Here is a 26,211-nt window from a genome sequence, read left to right as displayed (position 1 = left end):
GGGTGGGGAGGGGGGAGGGCAGTCCTCGTTGGCGTCTCAAACACCAGTGAGGGGAAGGTCGGCGGCGGGGGCGGAGGCGGATGCAAGCAGATTGAGGCTGGATGGAGGGGAGGGAACGAGTAGGAGGAGAGTGGCGCTCGCCAGAGTCGGAGGCGGGGCCGGCGGGTGGCGGGGACGGGGAGGCAAGGAGGACAACATGGACTCCTCCAAATGTTATCGGGTGAGCCCTCTCTCCCTATATGTCCTAATAAAAGATATGCATTTTTGAACCGTGTGAGAAGATTGCTGAATTTATTATGGGCTTAGTCTGATTGGATATTATTCAAATTTTGTTCACGTGCTACACATGTTCACTACTAATAGTTTAAACAATGTTCGTCGAAAAACTTCAATTAATTATGGTGAAATGTTACAGATTAAAGAATGGCTGCTCATATTATCCAATCAGTTGAGATATGGTTGTATACTTTTAGTGCGTCTTGACATTTCATTATCATTCACATCATAATTTTCATTTATTGTTTAATATATATACACTTCCTTCTTTTTTACCTGTCATATTAGATATATCCTAAACCAAACTTAACTATTTTTTATCAAATCTATGAAAAAAATATAACAACAATTATATTATCCAACATATGCACTACCAACATATATTTTATTACAGATTCAATTTGATGAGGACATCACCACACTGGACATGCACGAGCCGGCCTCATTACCAAGCTTCAAGTCGTCGCCAAGTTGGACAGCGAGTTCGGTTCGGATTCAGCCGACATGCTTGTACCAAAACAGCGATATCTTCCTCATACGGCATCCAAATAAGGCATTCTTGGATGCGTTGGAATCATGATGACAAGACGCTTCTTTTTGTTCTGGTCCTAGCTCCAGAAACCTCGTGGATCATTATGTGTGACCACAGAAAAGTGCCGTGTCACTTGTTTTAGGCCTTTTCAGGCCTTGTATTGTGTCGGGCTTTAATCCCATATTGTGGTGCCCCGTCCTAGGTTGTCCAACCCTAGGACGCCCCTGGTTTCCCTATAAACTCAGTAGCCGCCACCACTTAGACTTGAGTTTTGTTTAGTTTTTGTGTTTTTCTTCGAGAAAACAAAATTTGCATCGTTGTATCTGTGGCGACAAGTCCTTATACCATTCAGGGCCCTGTTCTTGCTCTCCTCGACTGTGTCGATTAGTCCTTTCAAATCGAGTGCTTAAACCCCTCTTGAGATTTGCTTCATCCATATTTGCAATTATCAGATTGCGTGTTTACATCTTCTTGCTTGCGTCCTTCAATTTGCTTGCAGGAAAAGCCTTCTCGGCGAGGTCAATCAAGTTGTGCTTGGTTGATAACCAACAGAGCAGTAGTGTAGCGGTTGCAGGGTTTGAATCGTGCTGATTTGAAGTCGGATCGTCAACATCAAGTCCTCCACCAATCGAACGTACCTTTACCTCTCGAAAAATCGGGCCTAGTCCTCATCAAGTGGTATTAGATATTGAGGTTTCCCGTGAGGTATTACCCTTCGTTTTCCCCTTAGATTCGTTTTGTGTCATATCTCTATATCGACACAAAAAGAGCCTACAAAAAAATTTCGCTGACCTAGAACCTTTTTGGCCTTGGCAATTTCGTTTTCGATTCACTTTGTTGAGTTTGTGTCCGTGGTCGAGTCTTGTTGCTGGTTCAATGTGTTTGTCGTCGGAGTTCAACCGCTCGTTGCCGTGTGTTTGTTTCCACCGCTGTCCGACTCCAACTTTACCTAAACAACAAGTCGATCCACCCTATTACTCGACTTGCCCTCACTAGCCGCCTTGTGTGACTTCCTACCGCGCCAGCCCTAGATAGGTTGCAAGCCGCCTTGTGCCTTCACCTTGCATCGCAGGCCTCCCTTGATTCATCTTGCATATCCTATTTATGCATCCACCAGGGATACTTTGCCCTAACTGAGAAGCTTTGCTCAGCCGTGTTCTGTGCCGGGGTTCAGGGAAGATTTGCCTTAGCCGCCGCCGCCGCCCTATCTGCCAAGTTGTGCCATCTCAATCCTTCGGTAAAACAAGTATAACTTTTCACTCGGTGCTCCGTTTTGGCTCAAATTTTTACAATAGAAAGGTGATGAATTTTTGCACATAGGATTAAACCGCTTCGCCGTTTGGAGCCGATCTCAGAATTGCAAAAAAAAAATCATAAAGATGGAGTTTGAGGCTCCTAAGTTGTTTTCAGGTTTTCAAGAAACATGCCTTATTTTCTGTAGACCACATCCCAGCTCTGTTTAAGGTGCAAAATTTTTTGGTTGGAGCTTGTGTTACATCTGTTCGGATAAAAATATAAAAAATAGTTTAATAAAATAAGAAATCTTGGTTCCTACTAGTCTTGGAGGTAGTTCGGCGAAAAGATTAAAAACAAGTGCATAAAGTGTTGTTTTGCTTGTTCTGTAAGTTTTATCCACCGTCCTTTGTTCCAACTTATTGTGCTATACCTAGGACATGTCTTAGCCAGCAATTGTGACTTGTACTTTGGATACTTATTGAACTTTGCTACTCTGCATTCGTTATTTGCTACTCCTTGCTACATATTATGCCTGTCCCAAATCTCCCCATATACTTCGGTCTGTACATGTTCATCTTGCAACTGTTACACCCAGCTCGGCAACAGATTGTACCATCCTATTTGGCTTTGGTAAGAACACTTGCAAAATGGTGGTTAGCTACTTGAGATTTTGCACTCCACTTTCACCACCACCCAGTAGTTGTTAGTTGATAGGGATAATACCTTGGTGTTGTCTTTTGCTGTCTTTTAACCATGACAGGGTCAGGGAAAGGAGTGGAGTCCCCTTCGGACTTCAATGAATGTGTCTCGAAGGACGAGCTTCAGAGACTTTTTGATGACCAGTGCATCTACATGACGGGAAATTTGATGACCTGATGCGCAATATCAATGGCCTGGTTACCCGGATTGAACATGTTGAACAATGGCCTCCTTCACAGCGGCATCGATGACGACCTCATGGTGATGAGGAAGAGGACGAGGATGCCGACTTTGATGATGATGATGCTCGTGATGCAGACCGCCTTCGGTGCAATCGTCAAGGTATGGAAGGTAATTATAATCGTGGTAACCATGATCCTTTTGCTAAAGCTAAATTTACCATGATTCTTTTTGCTGGTACTGCTGATCCTGAGGCTTATTTTGATATGGAACTTGCTGTTGAACAAAAGTTTAATTCTCATTTAGTTCCTGCTGAGCATAGAATTAGACTTGCTACTAGTGATTTACTAGCTTTGCTCTATTTTGGTGGAATGATCTTTGCAATGCTAGTAATGCTGCTATCGTGCCTCAAACTTGGCCTGTTTTAAAACAACGCATGAAATCTCGTTTTGTTCCTCCTTATTGCCAATATGATTTACGTTTAAAATTACAAACTTTAAAACAAGGTGACAAAGGAGTAGAGGAATATTATCAAGAATTACTTATTGGTCTAGCACGTTGTGGTATTCGTGAGGATGATGATGAAAGTAGTGCTAGATTCTTTGGTGGTTTAAATCGTGATATACAGAACATTCTAGATTACAAAGAATGGACTTGTTTTTCCCAATTGTATCATCTTGCTCTTAAGGCCAAACGGGAAGTATAGGGACGCCGCCAAGACCAACTTTCTTTCAGGTCCAACACTGGGAGATGGGTTTTAGCAGCGTTCAGACATTGAGAAGCCCAAGGCGTCTGTTGCTAAGCCACCAGCAACACCTCCAGCTCCTGCGCCCGCTTCTGAGGTAAGCAATGTGTCTACTGTGCAGACCCAACAACACAAGAAGCATACTACTATTGGAAAGGGTTCTTTGAGTAGATCTACAAACATTGTGTGCCACCACTGCAAGGGAATGGGACATGTCATGAAGGATTGTCCAAGTACTCGCGCTTTCATCACTGCACCTGATGGCAATGGATATGTATGTGCTAGTGATGTTGATGATGATTTAGTTCTTGCAACTAACATTGTTGCAGATTCAGAGGAAGAAGAGGGTGAGACAATTGATTTCTTAGCTGCATCGGTGGGTTTTCCTAGCCTTCTTGTGCAGCATGTGTTGAGTTCTAAAGCGGAACATGAGGATGAGGAGAAGCTCCAACATAAGAATTTGTTCCACAAGTTTCTCATTGTTAAGGATTGTCGTGTTCTCACCATAATTGATAGCAGGAGTTGAAGCAACTTGGTGAGTTCAGATTTGGTCAAGAAGCTTGACTTGACCACTCGTTCTATCCCTCACCCCTACCACCTAGAATGGTTCAACAATAGTGGTAAGGCTAAGGTAATTAAATCAGCACGTATACACTTTTATGTTGGTTCTTATCATGACTATGCTGATTTTGATGTTGTATCTATGCAATCATCTTCATTGTTGTTAGGACGACCATGAGAATTTGATAATGATGTTGCACACCATGGTAGAAATAATACATACTTTCATGCATAAGGACAAGAAAATTACTTTGCTTCCGTTATCGCCAGCTGATATTAGGAAACATTTTAAAGAGCTTGCTACAAATGTTAAAAATACACCTACTAGCAATGAATCTTCTGATGCTAAAAATAATGGAAATAAATTGAAAGAAGGTGTTTATCTTGCTACTTCATCTGATGCTGCTGATTTATGTGATAATCCAGATGCACCTTGTTATCCTATGCTTTGTCGAGATTTGTGTTTTCTTACCAATGAGCCTATATCTTGCATAATGTACCCTAATGTCACTAACCTTTTGTACAAGATTGATGATGTGATGGAGTCGAGGATGACTCCAATTCAAGAAGGGGAGAATGATGAGACATCACCAAGCTGGACATGCATGAGCCGGCCTCATCACCAAGTTTCAAATCGTCGCCAAGTTGGACAGCGAGTTCGGTTCGGATTCAGCCGACATGCCTGTACCAAAACAACGATATCTCCCTCATACGGCGTCCAAATAAGGCATTCTTGGATGCGTTGGAATCATTACGACAAGACACTTCTTTTGGTTCTGGTCTTAGCTCCAGAAACCTCATGGACCATTCTGTGTGACCACAGAAAGGTGCTGCATCACCTGTTTTGGACCTTTTCAGGCATTGTATCTTGTCGAGCCTTAAGCCCATATTGTGAGCACCCTACCCTGGTTGTCCAACCCTAGGACGCCCCTGCTTTCCCCATAAACTCTGTAGCCGCCACCACTTAGACTTGAGTTTTGTTTAGTTCATGTGTTTTTCTTCGAGAAAACAAAGATTGCATCGTTGTATCTGTAGCGACAAGTCCTTTCGAATCGTGTGCTTGAACCCCTCTTGAGATTCACTTCATTCATATTTGTAATTATCAGATTGCGTGTTTACATCCTCTTGCTTGTGTCCTTCGATTCGCTTGTAGGAATAGCCTTCTCGGCGAGGTCAATCAAGTTGTGCATGGTTGATAACCAACGGAGCAGTGGTGTAGCGGTTGCAGGGTTTGAATCGTGCTGATTTGAATTCAGATCTTTAACGTCGAGTCCTCCACCAATCGAACGTACCTTTACCTCTTGGAAGATCGGGCCTAGTCCGCATCACAATTAAATAAATTTTGTATTATGAATTTTATTAGTTTCCTATAAATTTAGTCAAAATTTGCTAAATTTGACTTAGGATAAATCTAATACGAAATCTAAATAAAAATAGAGGGAGTACAAAGATATTATGGTTCATGTATGTGTCTGCCACGGATGGTTGGATACTTAGATTATGTTTATCGTAGGTACTTGCGTATGAGATAGGTCAAACTATATAGTTGTGTCATGTTCTACGGTTTGACGTGTTTACCGTTCTTGGAAATATTATTTTGATGGTTTCAACTATTATTAATGTATTTTCGATCGTATATTTTCATTTTCGAAATTATTGGAATACCGACACCTTTCTCGTTCCCGATAATATTGTATAATTTTATTTTTAAGAAAAAAACTATGAAAGTAAAAGTGGTGGAGCCTTCTATTGATCGTTTCCGACCGTTTTCATTCCAACCTCGTACCTGCTATTTTTTACTTTATTTCTACGATATTTGAGGACGTTTTATATGAACTGCTGAGTCTAAAATAATCCAAGATATGCTTGCCCCAATAGGATGCTACCCTCCTAAGCGTTCGTTGGATTCGGGCTCTTGATAAAACTGGTATGATTGGCTTACCACACCGATCCAATCGGCGTTGTGAGACGTGCCCTTACGTGCTGCACGTTTAGTGCTCGGTATTTTATTTGATATGTTTTCACATCTCAATAGTTACATACCTGGAAAATATAGCAAGGATGGACTGAAAAATGTGTTAGAAATGAGTAGAATGGAATGATTGATTGTATTGATTGATGGTTTAGACCACTTCTTATATATGTACAAGAGGGAAAGAGTGCCTATTCTCGAAGGGACATGCCCCTTCGTGAATGGCCCCTTCGGGATGTCGGCCCTTTCGATAAAGGTAACCACCTAATGACTAAACTAATTAGCTATTATAGAAATTGATCACTAATACTAATTTCTTCATAACACTCCCCCTTATCAATTTTCTTCTCCTTTGTAATCAATTTGATCTTCTTGTGGTCTTGTAATCAATCAAATAACTCCTTGAAAACCCTATGGGAAAAATCAGGAGATGCGATATATATAACTCCCCCCAAAAACCTTTCAGGAAAAATGCGAGGAGAATCTTTGGAAAACCCTGTGGGAAAAACCAAAGTAATTCGGGTATACTAGGCAAAACTCCTTCAAACCCAGTGGAAAAATAAGGAGAAACATCATAGTATACAATAACCAATGTCAATAGACCCTTTAGATAACCCAAAGTCTTAGTCTAATAACACCTTGACCCTATGGTCAATATGCTTCAAATATCATCTTTTAAAAACCCCGGTGGGGAAAACTAGATGATATAGCATATAACTTTATGTTGACATTGCCTCATCAAAAACTTTATATGAGAAACCTCAAAAGGAAAAACTCACATAAAGAAAAGAGTACAATGTATCATATGTCCCAATATCATCTACCAAAAAACCCCTTAGGGAAAAATGGATGATATGACATAGTCTTGTGTTGATATTGCCTCATTAAAAACTTTATATGAGAAAACCGAAGGGAAAACTCATACAAAGAAAAGAGTGCAATATGATGTTTTCAACAAGTTATTAATCAGAGAGTCAAAAGACTCTCCCCTGAAACTTGCAAACCTTTCATACCAATGTATTTAACACATATAAAATGTGAAATATGGTAGACTATGTGAAAATCTCAACGAGATTATCACACTACTTAGTTTGCAAATGTTCATATGTCCATATGACCTATGGAACAGAAAATCTTAATGCAAAGTATTACATTAAGTATAACTTGTCTCCATCTAAACAACATAAGCTGCATTATCTTTGTAGATAATGACCTTTGATTCAATAGAATTAATACCACATAACTTCAATATGTGACATATCATTCTGTCAAGCTATACACATTCATGTGTATCTTTATACAATACTATATCAGAATGATTAATGGAATTGACCATTAAATGTCTATGTACTTAAAGATTATTATATATTGGTCTTTCCATATTCCTGTAAAGCTTATTTCAATGATCTGGAATTTGGGGATCTTACAGATAACTAGAATCATGATATCCACGTAATCGGATCTTGGATTATATCAAATCCGTATGTGCTATTTTAAGATATATCAAAAATTATTTTTAACTTCTATCTACCAACTTTAGGTAGAATAGTGCTGCTATTAGATAGCAAAGTATTGCAAAGATAATATCCGGCCTGGAACTTTTGCAATATATGTATTAGCGCATAAATAGCACTAGGATAATGGACCATATATCCCAATATCTCAATTCAATCACTATGGCATAATAAACAATCTTCCTCATGCCTTTCTCTATCATGAGGTAGAGCCACCATAGGATTCCCTTTCATATTGAGTCATTCAATATGATGTGGATATAGATAGCTTTACTATATAAACTTGGGAGAAGATATTTGGATTCTAAACACAAAATAAAATTTTGGTTTAGACCTTATCTCCCATCTCTTAACTCTGTCTTTAGATTACAACGTGCTATTGACAAATGTTTATTACCAATGATGTCAAAATTGTTGACAATCATATAATACTAGGAAATCCAATCAAGGACTCCAAAATGAACACAACGTGTAATCAATCTTGTATCCCTTCAATTTAAGGAATACACACAAAGTCGATTGTACCAAATTCGACTTAACTTCTTTAAGCCATATATTGACTTAAGTAATATACAATATGTGTTGCGCTTTTATGTATGGGTGATTGGTATGTGAACTCCTTCCCGGAAGCTTCAAAATATACCAAATCAAGTGATTATATGCAATTACTACATCTATCAACTGCAAAGATAGATGCTTTTGTACTGCCAAATAAAGTTAGTGTCGGAAATTTATAACTTACTATGGAGAATAAGCATTGAAAATCAATGCCTGGGCTTTGCGTAAACCTCTTGTGCTACTAGTCTTACTTTAATATCACCACCTCATTGTTCTCATCCATTCTTTGATGAAAACACTTTTGTACCCACAGTAAAGGTACAACTAGGTGTTGGCCTTATTACCAAGACACCTCTCTTCTAGTGAGCAAGACTGTCTCTGTATGTATAGTATTATTTAGCAAGTTCCAGTAAGAGTGACAAAAAGCACTCTGCCTAGGTCTTATTAACTGGATAACTTGAAATATTGTATACAATTATTCAGAGAAGTATGCATCGATGCGTGTAGCCTTTCTATCATATAATTCTCCAATTATCTAAAACTCAAGATTCCCTGAATGACTCGTCGCGACTTCCCAAAACGAGAGTCGGGGCTTTCCGATCTTCCAGCCTCAGTGTTTATGCGCATAATGAGCTGGGTTGTGGATTATAAATATCCACATGACATATAAATGTCATCTAGGTGTCTTTCAACCAAAGGTTGAGTTGTATTCCAGTCTTCTTTTGCTTGCCGGCAATCACATCTTGCTAATTGGAAGTGCTTCTCCCCCTTTATTAGCCAATATGGGGTTGAGTGGTTTTATTATTAGGTACCTCCACTCTTTCTGGCACTTTCCTTGCAGGATGGAGAGACTTTGTAACACCTTTATAATTTGTTGGCAGTTTGTTTGCAATATTATGCAAATCAATAATTCTATGAACTCAATGTTTGTCCATCTTCTATGTGAGATAATGATACTATCGAGAGCGAGTTCAACTAACTCCTCTGAATTCAATATCCACAATATGCGACAAACTATTGGTTCAATTTATTTAGTACGTGATCCTGAGCTTGAAATGCTTTATGCATCCCAAAAAAAATTTCAGGCATTAAGTATGGTACTACTAATCTCCCCCTAATGCCTGGAAAGCTCATTTATTCTAAAACCAGCATACGGGTTGTAAATAGATCCTCTATAGAGATCTAGATACTGAACAATTGACAGAGATTGAAATCTTAGATTGATCCCTAGTTTCCTGTATGCACCTATCAATGTATGCTGCGGTGGTGAGATTGGCATATATACAATGTAACCTAATCTTACGCAAATAGGAAATCTTTATGGATTCCTACGTACTAAATGCATATGGGGGTATGCAGTTAATCATAAGTCAGGAGTGTGTAAGTCTACCTGATTCCAACACGAAGTTGGCACTAGCAATTTACTTATAATGGTCCTATAATGACTTTAATGTCATAGTTGTAGATTCCAATTTATCCTTTTGGATATGTAACTAAACTCTTGTTATACCTAACAATCGTTATTGAAGGTGCAATAGTTTAGTAATGTTCAGGATAATGCCCATAACAAGAGCCATTATCTTCTAAATGCATGGATGAGTGTGGAAACTTCCGCACTCTAGATCATCTTACAGATGTATCTATACAACCATGAAATACCTGAACTGTCTATACAATCTTTGTATCAGACCCATTTATATTCTTTTGAATATGATCAAGGAATCTAAAGTCAATATGATTTTAAGATAAGAGTCTTAAAATCTGTTTCCCTATGGTACTTACTGTATCCATACTTTGGGAAAATCCTGACAAAAAAAGAATTGCTATTAATTTTTTCACGTATCTCTTTGGATGGCCAAGTTGACCATTCCAAATTTTAAATGGATCAACAACGTGAAAAATTCTTATACGCAACACGTTGTACGGGTATGGTTGTATGCATAATACAGCCAAAATGAGACTTATCTCATTACTTATGTGCCTTTATCTATGAAAACACAAATGTCCAATAGGCACATATCAATCCCGATTGGGACGATTCCCAGTCTAATATATAGGAAATCAATGAAATTCTCGTCTAATATATAGGAAAACCATAAATATTGTTGAGCATCAAATTTATCAAGATGATACTTACAATACTTATGACAACAAGTGTTACAACATATTTTGATGGACAGTAGAAAATAATAATGTTACTTGTCCATTGTCCATGTGGGATATTGATGCCATCAAGAGAGAGTTCAACCGACTCCTCTGAAGTCAATATCCACATCATAGGACATACCATTGATTTAATAAATTTACAACTAAGATAAAACTCAAAATCACTATGGTAATGTTGTAACCTGAAATGCAATATTTTATAGAAGTATATCTTATCATAGTTTTTAGAATGTTGTAGGTAATCACAAAATTGTGTAGACCATACAACCAATCATCATTAATTTTGATATACACAAGGCAGATAATCTCTATGTCAGAAACATAGAGTAGATCTTTATAGTAGGCAATCTAAATTGCTGCCTAAGCATAGTCTCTGGGCAGAATAATTCACAAGGAATTAAACACAGCCTTTGCTTAGGACTCTACTACCTTGTGTAATAATAAAATAATATGATGACCAAGAGCAATCCAAAACCTTTATTTTGATTAAAAACACAACGTAGGTAATCATCAAGTTTCGTAGAAACAAGATGTAGACCTCTTCGTAATGGGTGATTAGATCACTGCTATGGCATGGTCTCAAGGCAGGATAATTCATAAGAAATTAAACGCAGCCAATGCCATAGACTCCATTACCTTGTGTTTATAACCAAAATAATCAAGATATTTATATGGCATATTTTAATCCTAGATGGATTAAAGTCTTTTATCCAATGAGAACTTTGTTATATTGCAACTATGTAAACTAGCAAATTTAACAAGTATGTGGTGCAAAAATGGTTTGGGGGCACCAACATACACAAATTAATGTATTATGAACAGTAAAAAAATCTATGCAATATAAAGTATTATGATGCAATTTCTAAAGACTCATAGGTCTCAAAAACTATATATTTACTCTAGGTAAATAATTTGCATCATTTAAATCATTTAAAAAAAGGTCTAAAACAAGCATTTATATAATCAATTATAAATGCAGTATATTGCAGTGTTGTATCAGTCTAGGGGCTCAAACATAAAATTTAGGGTCTCAGATGAAAAAAACTCAGAACAAAATATTCTAAATATGTAAATAGATAGAACTTATGGGATCTTTGTGCAATTTTGTATTGAAGAAAGAAGGCCTGGCGCTGTTGTTGCATGCCGGCGGCCCAGATCGGCTCGGCTGGGCCTGATTTGGCCCGTTGGCGAGGCCTACAGGCCACCTATTCGGCCCGACTAAAGGGGCTCCATGGGGCTGCCGCCGCCGCCTCCCTGCGGTTATGCTGCCGCCGCTTGGCCCATGCGGCCACCGCGAAGCGCCGCCTCGGGCCGCCGTCGCTTGCGCCCCTGGAGGCGCCGCCACCTCTTGCGCTGCGGCCGAGGGCTGCTGCTGCTTGCACGCGTCCTCCGCCAAGCCAAGCGTCGCTGCCGTCGCGGCCTCCTGTGTGTGCCGTTGCTTGTGCTGTGCGCCGCCACGAAGAGCCGGCACCCCTTGCCACGGCGGAGCGCTATCTCCGGCGGGGCCGCGCGCCCCTGCCGCGCACCACCGAGGTCAGCGCCGTGGAGCGACGCCGTGCATCGCTGGTGGAGCGCCGCTTCTCCCCCTCATTCCGTTTTTCTTCTTGCCTCGATCCGCCCCCCTTGTGCGCCGGTTGTGGCCCGGCCGCCGGCCTTGTCAGGGCGGCTTGACCGAGGGTCGCCTGCCCGATGCGCCGCCGCTGTTGGGCGCCGCTGTCGTTGAGTGCCGTGTGCCCGATGGGCCGCGCCACACAGCATGGCCGGCAACCCGTGACCGCGACGTGGCCGAGACCACGGGTGGGTGAGGGGGCGTCGTTTGCTGCCGCCGGTGGTGCCGTGCTTCCTGGTCGACGGCGAGGGCTCCGATGGTGAGCCATCCAGTGATCCCGACCACCGGCGAAGCGTTTGTTGATGTTCGTTTTGGTGCTGTAGAGATCATCGAGTCTCTATTCTTACATTTTGGGTGAGTCCATGACTGGAATCGTGAAGCCGCGAATGAAATTTTTAGGCCTCGTGGCCTCTATCCTTTCTTGCGATCTTCTTGCATGAACTCGGCGAGTTCCTGTAGTGTTCTTGGTTCTCGGCGAGTTTTGTTGTGCAGGGAGCGTGAGGCCCTCTGGCCTCCTCCGTTCTTTCGAACAACTCAGCGAGTTCTGCAATCGCGAGTCAGTGGAGAGTCTGGCGTGCGTGATAACGTGTTAGAAATGAGTAGAATGGAATGATTGATTGTATTGATTGATGGTTTAGACCACTTCTTATATATGTACAAGAGGGAAAGAGTGCCTATTCTCGAAGGGACATGCCCCTTCGTGAATGGCCCCTTCGGGATGGCGGCCCTTTCGATAAAGGTAATCGCTTAATGACTAAACTAATTAACTATTATAGAAATTGATCACTAATACTAATTTCTTCGTAACAAAATGCTCGCGCGTTTCTAGAACTGGAACAATATTTTCAGGATAAGGCACGCGGCACTCTTCTGGTCACACAGGGAATTCAGGGCTCTGTTTGTATCCTCCGGTCTAATTATTAGATCGGAGAAATTTTGATATTTAAAAGTATTAAACATAAATTACTGATAAAATCTATTGCATAACCTCTAGACTAATTTGCGAAACGAATGTAATGAGATTAATTAATCTATAATTTGTTACAGTAATCATCAATTAAACATGTAATATATCTCGTTAGATTCATCTTGAGAATTAGCCCAAAAGTTATGTAAATAGTTTTGTATATAAATTTTATTTAATACTCTAAACAGTAAGATTCGACGCACGCCTGACAGCCCCGGTGTGGAGAGAAGCAGCAATCGGCGCGCCGCGCCTGCGCACTAGCGCAGCCCAGCAACATCAAACGCCGCAGGGGCCGAACCTGACCATCAACTTTTTTTCAGCCGCCGCGAGATAAAGACAGATCAGTCACCCCGGCCAGACAGACCAAGAACCTTTCGGCTTTCGACCCTATCGCATTTTCCGCTTGCCACCTCATGTTTCTTTGTTTCCTATCTCCCGCGTGGGTTTTGCTTCTACGCGTGCAGATTCCTTTCGTTCATTTTACTGATGATGGTTTTTGTAAGAAACATGGCCCCATTAAGTTATTATTTATGATTTTGGTGATTGTGTGACAATATAATTAATGGGACTAACAAGTTTGAAAGATCTTATTTGTAGAATTCTTTAGGTCCCTTGAATAGAGTCAAGCAATATCCGAGACGTCCAATGCACCGTCGAGACGAGATGTCCAATGCAACGTTGAGACGAGATGTCCACTGTAATGTCGAGACGAGGTGTCCAACCCACCGTAGAAATATCAAATCGCAGTGAAAAAACAGAGATAGAATATATTTGGAGTGTCCAAATAACCGCAGCGACAAGTTGGACAAAAGGAGGCAGAAAACAATATCACCGGTTGAACCGGTGACTAAGTACCGGTCTAATCGATTGGCTTCGGATACACCGGTGCCCTATCACCGGTGCAAAGGGTTGAGCAATGCCCAGCCAAGTGGAGAAGTCCAAGTAGCACCGGTTACACCGGTGGTGCTAATTTGAGGCATCGGTGCAATCACCATGCCATCACTCTAAGAGCATATTTGGCGTGCAAGTGAAGATTGTTCAGCACCGGTTACACCGGTGAACCACCGGAGCAAAGCACCGGTGCAATTTCACGTCAGCTGAAGAGAAAAGCTTCAGGACCGGTTGAACCGGTGGCCACCAGTGCAACACACCGGTCTAACTGGTGACATCCACGTCAGCTGTTAGAAGGCCAATGGATAGTGCAGAGCTGTGAGTAACCGGATACACCAGTGCCCTACCACCGGTTTAACCGGTGCCCTGCGCAGAAAAGGCCCAACGGCTACAAACGGCTCTATGGACTTGGTGGGTCATATATATGCCATCCCTCGGCCATTTGAAGATTGCTGGAGTTGCTACAAGCCTCATACACATTCAGAAAACTCTCCAAGCCAACCCAAGTGCATATATATCAAATCCTTAGGTTTAGCATTAGCTTTGAGAGTGTAAGTGCTAGATTAGCTCTTGAGTGAGTGAGCAAGCAAGGTGTTGTACCTTGTGGCTGGTTTTTGAGTGAACCAACAAGAAGATCTTGGTGCGCCGGTCCCTTGGAGCATTGGTGGCTCGTCGACATGTCATCGACCCTCCGACTTGGTGTGGAGCGGCGGCGACAATCTTGTATGGGAGACGTGGAGACCCTCTTCCTTCGTGGACAAGCTTCTTAGTGGAAATCGGGATCAAGATGACCGTGGTTGAGTCCGCGGAAGAGACTTGATTGCTAGGAAGCAATATTCTTAGTGAGTGCTTTAACAACGTGGATGTAGGGGTACCTTTGTGGCTAACCGAACCACAGGATAAACACCCGCGTCGAGAGTTTGCTTCCTCCTATCCCGTTCTTTACGTTTCCGTATTTCATACTAACAATTCTTGTGTGTCTTTATTTTCATAGAGTAGTCTCTTGATAGGAAAGGCTATAGGTTGCTAAACTCTTTTGGGATAGGAGTTTCACACTAGAAAAGCCCTAGTTGCACATATAGATAGCACGCTTTAGTTTAATATTGTGCAATTTAGTTAGAGCCATAGGTTAAGGTTTTAACTTGCCTAATTCACTTCCTCCCCCTCTTAGACTAGAGCACGATCCGATCACTTTCAGCTTTACAATCATTGAACATCCTAAACTGATCAGTTACGCCATACACATAGGGACTCTGAAATCCAGGTCATATATTCACTGATGCCAATAATATCATCAAACACATGAGGACGGGATACTACTTGATTTTGAGACAATAGTTTACATCACGTGGAAAGGATGTTGGACAATTTAGCCCTGTTAAGTTAAGCCACGTTGGAGTCGGCGTGTAAAGTCTGCATAGTATCTGCAGTGAAGCAAGTGACGTGGTGCTTTTAAACTCACCAGGGATATAGGATAGAACAGATTTGTGGAAATATATATAGAGCAATTCGATTCCAAGGATAACAGCAAGAAGTCAGACAAAAATGTTGTTGAACAAAAGTACTTTCTGCCTTATCACGTTCAGTTGGTGGTGTACTTTTCTTTTCCCTAGCACAATATATGGTTAGGTGCACCGTAAGGGATGCACAAATATATTATTGAAGGCTAATTGAAGCTCCATTTTGAACATATTTTTATTCTATTCATATAGGGACCGAAATTATCTCAATGAGATTGCTGTGAAATCATATACAAACCATGAGTTCCAATTCATACACACCCTAGGGGATGATACATGACAAATCATTCCTGGGTGTATCTGAAACAATTGTAATCTTGCTGGTCCGGTTGGGTTTAACCAATGCAAGCGCGATCTCCCAAACAATTATCCTTCGGTTTTTTATTATTTACTCCGTTCCTCTGGTCACAAGTAATATAATTCAACCTGCTAACGGTTTGGTTAAAACTGGTTTTAGTGGTTTGTATTTTGTGTTGGTTCTACTTCAATTTGGTGGGAAATGGTTTCTTTAGCAATCAATCCGGTTTGGTTTGGTTTTACAAGAGAAACGGTTTGCTTTGGTTTGGAACATTAACCAGCGGTTGTTCTCTTGACATCAGTTCCACGTATAGGTCATAACACGTGGGCCACACTATTTTGCACAGAGTAGCTGCCAGTCATACTGAGTCATCTCTAAAAAAATTCAGTCAATTTTGATAAAATTTTATAGTGTGAACGCGGGATTTTATTTCTAGGGTCCGGCTCTTGACATGGGCCCACGTGTTGGTTTAGGCGTACCGCTTTACACAGAGTAGCTGTCGGTCATAATAAGTCATCTCCAACAAATTTCAGTCAATTTCGATAAAATTTTGTGGTGTGAACGCGAGGTTTTATTTCTAGGGTCCGGCTCTTGACGTGGGGCCCACATATAGGTTTAGCCGCACCGCTTTGCACAGAGTAGCTGCCAGTCATAATAAGTCATCTCCAACAAATTTCAGTCAATTTCGATAAAATTTTATAGTGTGAACGTGAGGTTTTATTTTAAGGGTCCAGTTCTCATCGCGGGACCCATATTTATATATATAGTTATACTGTTTTGGACAGAGTATCTATTTCAACCTAATCTTCTTTTTTTCGCGAACGTTCAACCTAACCTTCTAGCGGACCTAAATGGGGTAGTGCGGTTTGGTTTTTATATGCTATGAGGTGGTTTGGATTGGATTATATTATCATATTTAATGTAAGTGGTTTGGTGCGGTTTTGGTTTGGATCTCAAACCACTGTCACCTTGAAATATAATGTTTTAGATAATATAACCATCTCTAGTGTGTAGTTTAACACTTTTTTTCTGTTGCAATATGACTTATAATAAATTCAATATATTTATGATATTCTGAAAATCGTTTTAGGATACATCTGCATATATGCAATGATTTTCAAGTTGCAGAAAGTAAATATTTTCAATGCTATTAGTAGTTAAAGTCTGCAAAATTACCATACCTTATTCAAAGAGTCAAGTTTATACTGTAACTGGACATAGTATTACTTGCGACAAGGGAATCATTATCACAGGGGATGTCTAACAGTACAATTTTTTATGCCTCGTTTTCTTAGACTAAAAATCAAATTCTTAAAATATATGCATGATTTTAAAATATGGAGGGAGATTTGTCTTATATGTCATGGTCGTCCAGGAAAGCTGATACCATTTTTATGGGTGTGTTTAGATCCCAATTTTTTTTTAAAAAATATTACATCAAATATTTGAACACATGCATGAAGTATTAAATGAAATCTATTTACAATTTTTTTGCACGGATGGATTGCAAATCGCGAGATGAATCTAATGAGCCTACTTAATTCATAATTTGCAACAGTGATGCTACAATAACCTTTTGCTAATTATGAATTAATCATGGATTAATTAGGCTTATTAGATTCATTTCGCGATTTACAATCCATCTGTGCAATATGTTTAGTAAATAGATTTTATTTAACACTCATAAAATAACAAGGTTCCCTTTCACAAGACACGAGTTAAACGCCTCTCCTGGCTGCATAAAAATCTAAGGGAAAAAGTCTATATCACCCCCTCACCTAGGGGGTGGATTACATAACCACCCAACCTATAAAACGGACTATATCACCCCTGAACTTTTCAAAACTGGTCAAATTACTCCCTAAAGCAGTTTCAAAAAATCATAGTAAATCACAGAAAAATTATAAAATGGAAAATCCAATTGTGTTAGACTCCAAATGAAGATTTACACAGTGAACATATAATATGGTATGCTTTAATATATTTTTTGTTGTAGCTTTAGATCTATGATTTTCTTCATAGATGTAAAAAATATAATAAATCATACCATATTATATGTTCACTGTGTAGATCCACTCATTTGGAGTCCAAAACAATTAGATTTTTTATTTTATGATTTTTTACGATTTACTATGATTTTTCAAAACTGCTTTAGGGTTAATTTGACCGGTTTTAAGAAGTTCAAGGGATGATATAGACTGTTTCATAAATTGAAGATTATGTAGTCCAACCCTTATAGGTGAGGGGGTGATATAGAATTTTTGCGAATCTTAAGTGAGCGAGCGATTGTCCAGGGTCTGCTTACACATGCTCCTGAGGTCTGCGCTGCCTAACACCTTTTCCAACCACTAAAGACTAGCTACATGCGTGCCTAATAAAAGCAATCTCTTGGGTCAATCGTCGGTCGCACATTCATCTTCTTATTTATTTTTGGTACTTTAATTTATCTTTGATAGAGAAAACATTGATACTTTTAGATAATGCACAGGTGTAGTTTTCAGCACGAGCCTTATTTGCCAAATGATCTGGAGATTGTTGGTATCTGAAAGTTGTTTACAACATATTAGACACATGTCAGCAATTGATGGAAACTTATCTTCGAATGTTCCAACCAATCATTAATTTTTAAAAATATTTTTATTAATAAATTATAGGTACATTATATTTTTTAAGATTACACAATACAACTTAGTACTCAAACGCACATACACTCACACTCATATGAACGCACGTATGCAAATCCTAATCCTATAAGCATCTTCAAAGACTGAACCGGCGAATCCTCGAGATTGACGAAGTCACCGTAAGCGTCTCGCTGTTGACGAGAATGTAGTCTAGAAAATACAACACCATTAAATTCTAGAATATTTGCTCTCACGAGGAGTCGAATCTAAGATCTAAAGTGCTACCAAAACTCTTGTAATCACTAGCACTACTAGATAACTAGGCATTTGTTGCTAGACATTAATACTGGTCACATTTAAAACCGATCCTAAATGGCCTCGAGAGCCATTTTACCACAGAGTCCAAATTTGAAGACTCCGAAACAATTTTATTACTGGGATAAAACACCGACCAGTATTAAATATTATATTTTAGTATCAACTGGTGTTTTGACTCAGTACTTAAAATGGCGCGGCCATACCGTGACTGAATCTCCTAGCTTTACCCCACGCGGAGACAGAGCGGAGTGTACTATTGAAAGTGTACTATTCATCGAATTTGCAAGTTATAGAAAAAGTTTGTTGGACAGAAGTTAGTTGACGTGGAAAAAAGTCAGTAGTAGGCATCTCTATTTTAAATATGCCCAGTCATCCCCAATAAATATTTCTATGTAAAATATTATTAGGATTTCCTAATACCATTTTCACGGAGTTATTGGGGGGAAGATCCTCTTACGGTCCCTCATATTATCTCAAATATTATTTAAGGGTTGTTGGAGTGAAATATTATATTGAAAAAAATTCATAATTATTAAGAAAATGGTAAAAAGTAGAGGATATTGACGGTTTATTAGGAAAAAACAAACCACCGAAGATGCTCTTATTCACGTATCATCGTCAATGATCAATCTATGGCTAACTCGAGTGATTTGAAAGACTTCATCACTCAGGTGATTTTGCTGTTTGTTTCACCCAAATCTAGTGAAACAAAAAATCGAGTGAAACAGAAGACTTCCTCACCGCGAAAGGCCGGGCGGCCAGTTGGCTAGCCCGGTCCGGTAGCGTCGCGCCCCAACAGGTCTTGAGTTCGATTCTCATCAGAAGCGAATTTCCGGCTGTTGGAGTAAAAAACTCCCTCGCTGTGCTCACCGCGAGGCTTGGCCCTCTCAGGCATGGGCCGGGGTTCGGGGGTTTTCTCTACCCGAGTATGCCGGTGTGGCTTCCTCTTAATGAAAAAAATGGTGGTGCCGTTTCCTCCCCGGATAGAGTTTTTTTAGAAGACTTCCTCACCCAAAAAATACAGCCAAAATACAGCCATCAGATCAGAAACCAACGACCAGGAAAAAGAACCCAAAAATAGAACAAGAAAAGTAACAAATGATGAGTTAAACTGATGCAGAAAAATAATAAACATAATATGATAATTTACATATATTTCTATAGATTACTAAAATTCAGAATTTTGGGGGCAATGTGCAATCCCACAAATGCAAAAGGCAAATGAACAAAGAAAAAAAAATCTGAGCACTCTTACTTAGCAAGTATTACAGCTAATTACACTCAATATATATAGATTACAGTCCTACGAACACTTTAATTTCCAATGAAATGTACTGTTAATATGGAAAAAATCTAAACACTCTTACTTAGAATTTGTTAAACTGATGCCAAAATAAATAATAAACAAAATATCATAATTTAAAAAGTTTATAAAATATTTTTATGGATTACAAAATTTCAAAATTTTTGGGGCCAGTGTGTAATCCTACAAATGTAAAAGGCAAATGAACAAACTAGAAAAAAATCCGAGCACTAAAGTATTATAGCTAATTACACTCAAGATATATATATATATATATTACAGTACTATAAATACTGTAATTTTCAATAAAATGTATTGTCAATATGAAAAAAAAATCTAAACACTCTTACTTAGTGTCGGTGTTTACCACCAAGTCTGCTCAAGGATACCCTTAGCAGTAAAGTTTGTAGGTAGGGATCGACTGCTCTGGAACTCGATGGTACAAGGAACACAAAGATTTAGACAGGTTCGGGCCGCGAGTTGCGTAATACCGTACGTCATGTGTGGTTGTTTGTATTGCCTTAGGTGTTGATGTTGTTTCGAGGGGGTCCCTGCCTGCCCTTATATATCGGGGGGAACATGGTTACATGAAAAGTCCTAGCCGAGTACAGTTGGTGTCCTACTACAACACAATCGGGTAGTTTCCTTTGTACTGCAGCTAGTTGTACGCCTATTCGGGTAGTTACAAGAGAGGTAAGGTACATCCATGAGCTATCCCTTACTCTAGAACATTCTATGCCTATAAGCAGTCCCACTGCCCCGGGTCTGACAAGCCCCCGAGCTCTTCGTAGCCGAGTCCTGCAGGCGTCGAGCACTTGGCTAGGCGTCTTCGAGTACTTCAATTAGTCAGAACGTCCTTCTGGTTGCTTCTGGGCCTTTCTTTAGATACGTCGAGTAGTTCTTCAAGTACTTGTGGTTGGCCCGAGGCTGTGAGGTGCTCAAGCCTCGAAATCTTGATCATATATGGTGCGCGAAGTACTCGCGCTTCATATGGAGTAGCCCCCGAGCCTTAGGTTGAATCGCAGAATCAGGCTGAGGGTCACTTCAGTCTTTTTCCTTCATTATTTTCCAAAAAAACTGAAAAATAAATCTCTGATGCACATATCCTGCACCCCCCGAGCCTTTAATTTTAAATCTTTCAATTTAGATTTAAGGATCCAAAACTCATGGCAGACGATTATATCTCAATTTTTCCAAAACTGTTCAGAATAGACAATAGCCGTTGAGCTTCTAATTATTCACAAAATTGCCATTCGGAGCCTTGTTAACCCGAGCGGTAACTTTTAGGGTTTTTATCCCTTTGATTCCAAGCCGCCGTCATTGGCAGATCCAAAACTTCCCAAGCCGTTTCCTTCCCAGCTCGCCTTTCATTAGCCTCTCTCGTAGCCCCCGAGCTAAGATCATAGCTCGTGACGCTAAGATGGCTCCCAAGAAGAACAAGTCCAAGGTCGATGACGAGGAAATTGCTGATCTTTCCACAGGTTGGCAAAAGAGCAAGATATCCGAAGCGGCTGTGCAAGAACAGGAGACTATGGGTCTACTTCAGAGTCAAGCTGTAATTCAGTGGCGTGCAGCTAAAGGAGAGGATTACCCATTCGAAGGTACTTTCGAATCCGTCATGTTTCGCAATTTCGTGGAATGCTATCTGGCAGTGCCTGTTTCCGAATTCTTCCATGCTCTTCTTCAATTCTAGGGAATCCAATTGTATCATCTGACCCCCTAATCTATCTTGCATCTTTCAATATTCACCCATTTCCGTGAAGCATTCCTTGGCATCCTCCCTCATTTTCATCTTTTCAAGCATTTTTTCATCCTTGTACCCATTCCAAATGTTAGCAAGCTTGCCGTCATCGGTGGATGTGAGTTAGTTCTCTGTCCTAAAACCCGAGATGAGTACTTATCTTATAAACCAGCTGGTAAAGGAGTCGAGTGGAAAAGTTTCTGGTTTCATGTCGGGAACTTTGAATCTCCACTTCTTGAGAGAACCATGTAGTGCCTCCTTGACAAGCATGTTGTGATGTTGAAGCATGTTGGACGAGTACTAGACTTGGTGGCGGTCAAGTAACATGCCTCCTTGATGCTATTGTGACGTTGAAGAAGAAAGGAATTACTGGAGACCATGTAGTGCTTTCCTTCGTGAGCCATCGGATTCAGCCTCTGCAGCGTCGGAAAGTACTCAACAACTTCGACAACTCCTTGACGCTACCTGCACTCTTCTCGGCAGTCAATCCACCCGAGAATACCTGGGTAAGTGTCAATAAGCATCCTCGAGTACATGTAAGTAAGCATTTTGCTAATCTGATGAAACCTCCTTTCTGCAGAGGAATTATAAGATGTGGTACTGCATGCCACTGTCTTCAGATGATGGCACCCATTCTGGTGGCGATAAGAAGCATAAGGCAACTCCTGGATCACTGTTGCGGAGGAAAACATACCGACCCGATAGTGGCCAGTAAGAATCTTACTTTCTCCATTAGATCCGATTTAGCCTCGGCTGCCTTGTATTGACTTTGGCTTGTTTAGGATTCAATACCTTCCTGAGCATGAGAAGGCTCAAGTTCAAGGTTTCCGGAATTGGATGCAAAATGACCCAAACTCAACTACTCAATCAGCCCCCGAATCACCAGTAATTGGGTTGATCGAGACCTTTGCTGCGACTGGAACGTGTCAAGAAGTAGGCACTTCTGGGATATCAAAAGAGTCGGCTCCCGAAATAACCTAACCTTCTCCATCTGCGGCTGCCGGAGAGACCGCCACTGCTTCTGCTGGAGATGAGGCTGGAGGGTCAAGGAAATATAATGTTCGAGTAGTACCCTTTCACTCGCTTCCTCAGTCTGCTCAGGAGGAGTTGGGAAAAGAACTCTTTGACGATCCGTTGCTGTCTGTGGAAAATGTGAAGAAGCTTGCAGATTATATGCAATGGAGCTTCAAATTTACCAAGGCAAGGCTTCTGCTTGTCAAGTCTTTCCCAGTATCGAGTAATGTATGATATCTGACATATCATCTGTTGTATTTGTAGGATGTTGCCAATCTGTCTTTCTTAAAGTCTCAAGCTTTGTATCAGACCGTTGACAATCGAAAAACCTTGGCTCCGCAAAATGCACAAATTGCCAAGCGCCTTGATGAGTCTCTTGCTGCACGAAACAAGCTTTATGAAGCTAACCGTGAACATACTCAAGAGCTTTATAAGATGAAACAGCAGATCAAGAGCCTTGAGGAAGAGAAAACCAAGCTCCAAGAACAACTGCAAATTGCTCAAGCTAGTGAGTACTTGAATATTTTCTTCATCAGTATTTTGCTAATAATTTGATAGTCACTGAGATATCCTTGTATCAGGTTCTTCAAGTGACCAAACTTGACTAGTAGCAGCAACTTAGGTCATTGTGGATATGGTAGATTCTGAAGGAGGATCGTCGAGTAGTAAATCTTTAGTGGAGCGTTTAGAAGATGCTCCCAAGAAGTTCTTCGACATCATGGCGGCCACCTCCAAGAATTATCTAACCCATATGATTGGAATTGTCAAGTCTTACTGGCCTCAGCATAACTTAGCTCCAATAGCTAAAGGAATAGCCGCTGATTGCTCTGATGAGGATTTCCACGGATATTGTAATAAATCAGAAGTGATTGCCGAGGAGATCTTGAAGAACTTGGCAGAATAATATGCTTGTAACAACTCTTGTAATATTTTAAAGACTTGTCTTTGAATGTATTGCTTTTATCATGTTGGTGTGTCTTCAGAAGCATAGTCTGATACCATAGGATAAGTAGTGGAAACACAAACTACTCGAGTAGACAAGTAGAGTGCGTGCATGGAGTAATCTCCGTAGTTGATCAGGATGAAGCTTGGATGAAACTAAGCAATAAAAAAAACTATGTAGAGATATCCATAATCTACTCGAGCGAGCGAGTAGGGTGTCCTAACCAAGGACTGGAGTAATTTCTAAGATAGATCTGTTAGGATGAACCCCGTCGCGTTACCCAAGATAAAACCATCTTAAAAATATCTGAGACCTACTAGAGCCAGCGAGTAGGGTGTCTAACATGTAGACTGGAGTAACTATTAAGATTGATTAGTTAGGATGAACCCCGTCGGGTTACCCTAGTAGGACAAATTTTAATAGTATCCAAAACGTACTCGAGCAAGCGAGTAGTTGTGCCTTTAACACAATGCTGGAGTTCCTTATAGTTGACCTGTTAGGATGAACCCCGTCGGGTTACCCAAGTTGGACAAACTAGTAAAGGTATCCAAAGACCTTCTCGAGCCAGCGAGTAGGTTGTGTTCCTATATTGAGGACAAGGATATGACTTGTATAGTTTATCCTAATGGAGAAACTGTGTAAGTTTATCCCCATTAGGTTATCTAGGTCAGTATGAATCTGTGGAGATTACCCTGGTTTGAAAAACCAATTAGAGAGTAGTCCAATATAATGCTGCCAGGCTGAAAACTGCCTTTAATGTAGTCGAACAATTGATAGAAACTCTTGATTTATTAAAGAGATCAACTGACATCACCATGCTCTTGGATCAAGGATTAAATCTGCGTAAGTGCTCGATGTTCCAAGAATTGGGTACCTCATTGCCGTCTGCATCGGTGATTCTGTATCATATGGGTCTTGTAACTTTAGATACAATGAGGGTCCCTCCCATCTGGAATTTAACTTGTGCAGTCCTGTTTCATCTTGAATCCTTCGTAGGACTAAATCCCCTATATTGAAAGATCTTTGCTGGACATTGCGATCATGATAGTGTTTGACTCCTTGAAGATATCTAGCCGATTGGGTCAAGGCATTAATCCTGGATTCTTTGACTGAGTCCAACTCAAGTTGTCGAGCTTCATCTGCTTCTCCTTCCTAATAGGCTTCTACTCTTGGAGACTTCCACATGATATTTGCGGGTAGTATAGCCTCTGACCCATAGGTGAGGAAGAAAGGAGATTGTCCAGTCGCTTTGCTGGCTGCGTTCGCAGCTCCCAGACCACATGGGGTATTTCTTGGATCCACTTTCCACCCTTCTTGGAGTTGGCGTCGTAGAGTCTCTTTTTTTAAGTCGTCGAGTACTAAGCCATTGATACGTTCCACTTTACCATTTGCTTGAGGATGAGCCACTAAAGCATATTTGACCTTTATGCAAGAATTGTCGCAGAAATCCCAAAAAGATTGCGATGTAAAGTTAGAACCCAGATCTGTAATGATAGTATGGGGAAATCCAAACCGGTGTATAATGTCGGAGATGAAATCCACTGCTCTATCTAATGAGATCTTGACAATGGGCTTGTACTCAATCCACTTGGTAAACTTGTCAACTGCTACCAGCACGTGATTGAATCCTCCTGGTGCTACGATTAAGGGTCCGATCATGTCCAGACTCCAACAGGCGAACGGCCATGATGGAGGGATTGTTATCAGATTGTGTGCTGGCACATGAGTTGTCTTACCGAAGAATTGGCAGCCAGGTCATCGTCTAACAAGATCTTCTGCATCTGATACAGCCGTTGGCCAAAAGAATCCTGACCTGTAGGCCTTGCCGACTAGTGTCCTTGATGCAGCATGGTTGCCGCAAACTCCTTCATGTATCTCTCTGAGGATGTCTTTGCCTTCTTCAAGGGTAACACATTTCATGACGATACCCGAAGCAGAGCGTTTGTACAGGTTGTCGCCAACTAGAATGAAACTCTTGATAATGCGGGCGGCTTCGGTGCTCTTAGCATCAACATGTGGAGGAAGCTTGAACTCCTTGATGAAGTCGATGAACTGAATCCGCCAGTCTTCTTCGATCTTCAGCACTTCACTGATTGTGGCCGGGGCTTCCATGTCAGTGACTTGTTGATTATTGTTGACGCGCCTTAGCGCCCCAATTTATATACCGCAAGCGCACAGGATCGTGTAGCTTTTCCCTTAGAGTATTCCCCCAAGGTTTATGAATCCACGGAACCAAAGATACAAGAAACAATCTCCTAACATAGAGAATCCTTTGTGTTGAGATGGTATGAAATGAATCTAATCTACTAAAAACAGCAAACACCGAAGGTAGCAAGAGAAAGTTAGAGATAACCAATCTAGATCACCTAGATCATGCATATGTTGTAGTTCAAGCCAGATGTAGTGAAGCAAGACAGATGTGAATCTCAATGAAAAGCATCTTTAAACCCAAAATCTCCAATCCGATCCTTCGATACCCCATCTACTAAAGCAACGCCCTGTCACGACGCCCCCCTTTGGATGAAAGCACCCTGAAGCAAGTCG

The 26,211-nt window shown here is 40.7% G+C and overlaps 2 long non-coding RNA genes across 2 annotated transcripts; both read left to right on the top strand.

Moving 5' to 3' along the window:
- The first annotated feature begins 87 nt into the window (after nucleotides 1-87).
- LOC120692921 lies at nucleotides 88-1,178 on the top strand. Its single transcript, XR_005682791.1, has 2 exons — nucleotides 88-220; nucleotides 671-1,178. It is a non-coding gene; the product is annotated as an uncharacterized LOC120692921 (long non-coding RNA).
- Nucleotides 1,179-1,313: 135 nt separating this feature from the next.
- On the top strand, nucleotides 1,314-5,334 carry LOC120692152. The gene is made up of 2 exons (XR_005682495.1): nucleotides 1,314-4,299; nucleotides 4,757-5,334. It is a non-coding gene; the product is annotated as an uncharacterized LOC120692152 (long non-coding RNA).
- The last annotated feature ends 20,877 nt before the right edge of the window (nucleotides 5,335-26,211 follow it).

The sequence above is a fragment of the Panicum virgatum genome, chromosome 9N, assembly GCF_016808335.1.
Source record: "Panicum virgatum strain AP13 chromosome 9N, P.virgatum_v5, whole genome shotgun sequence".
Lineage (NCBI taxonomy): Eukaryota > Viridiplantae > Streptophyta > Magnoliopsida > Poales > Poaceae > Panicum > Panicum virgatum.
This window is presented reverse-complemented; position numbering and strand designations above follow the sequence as displayed.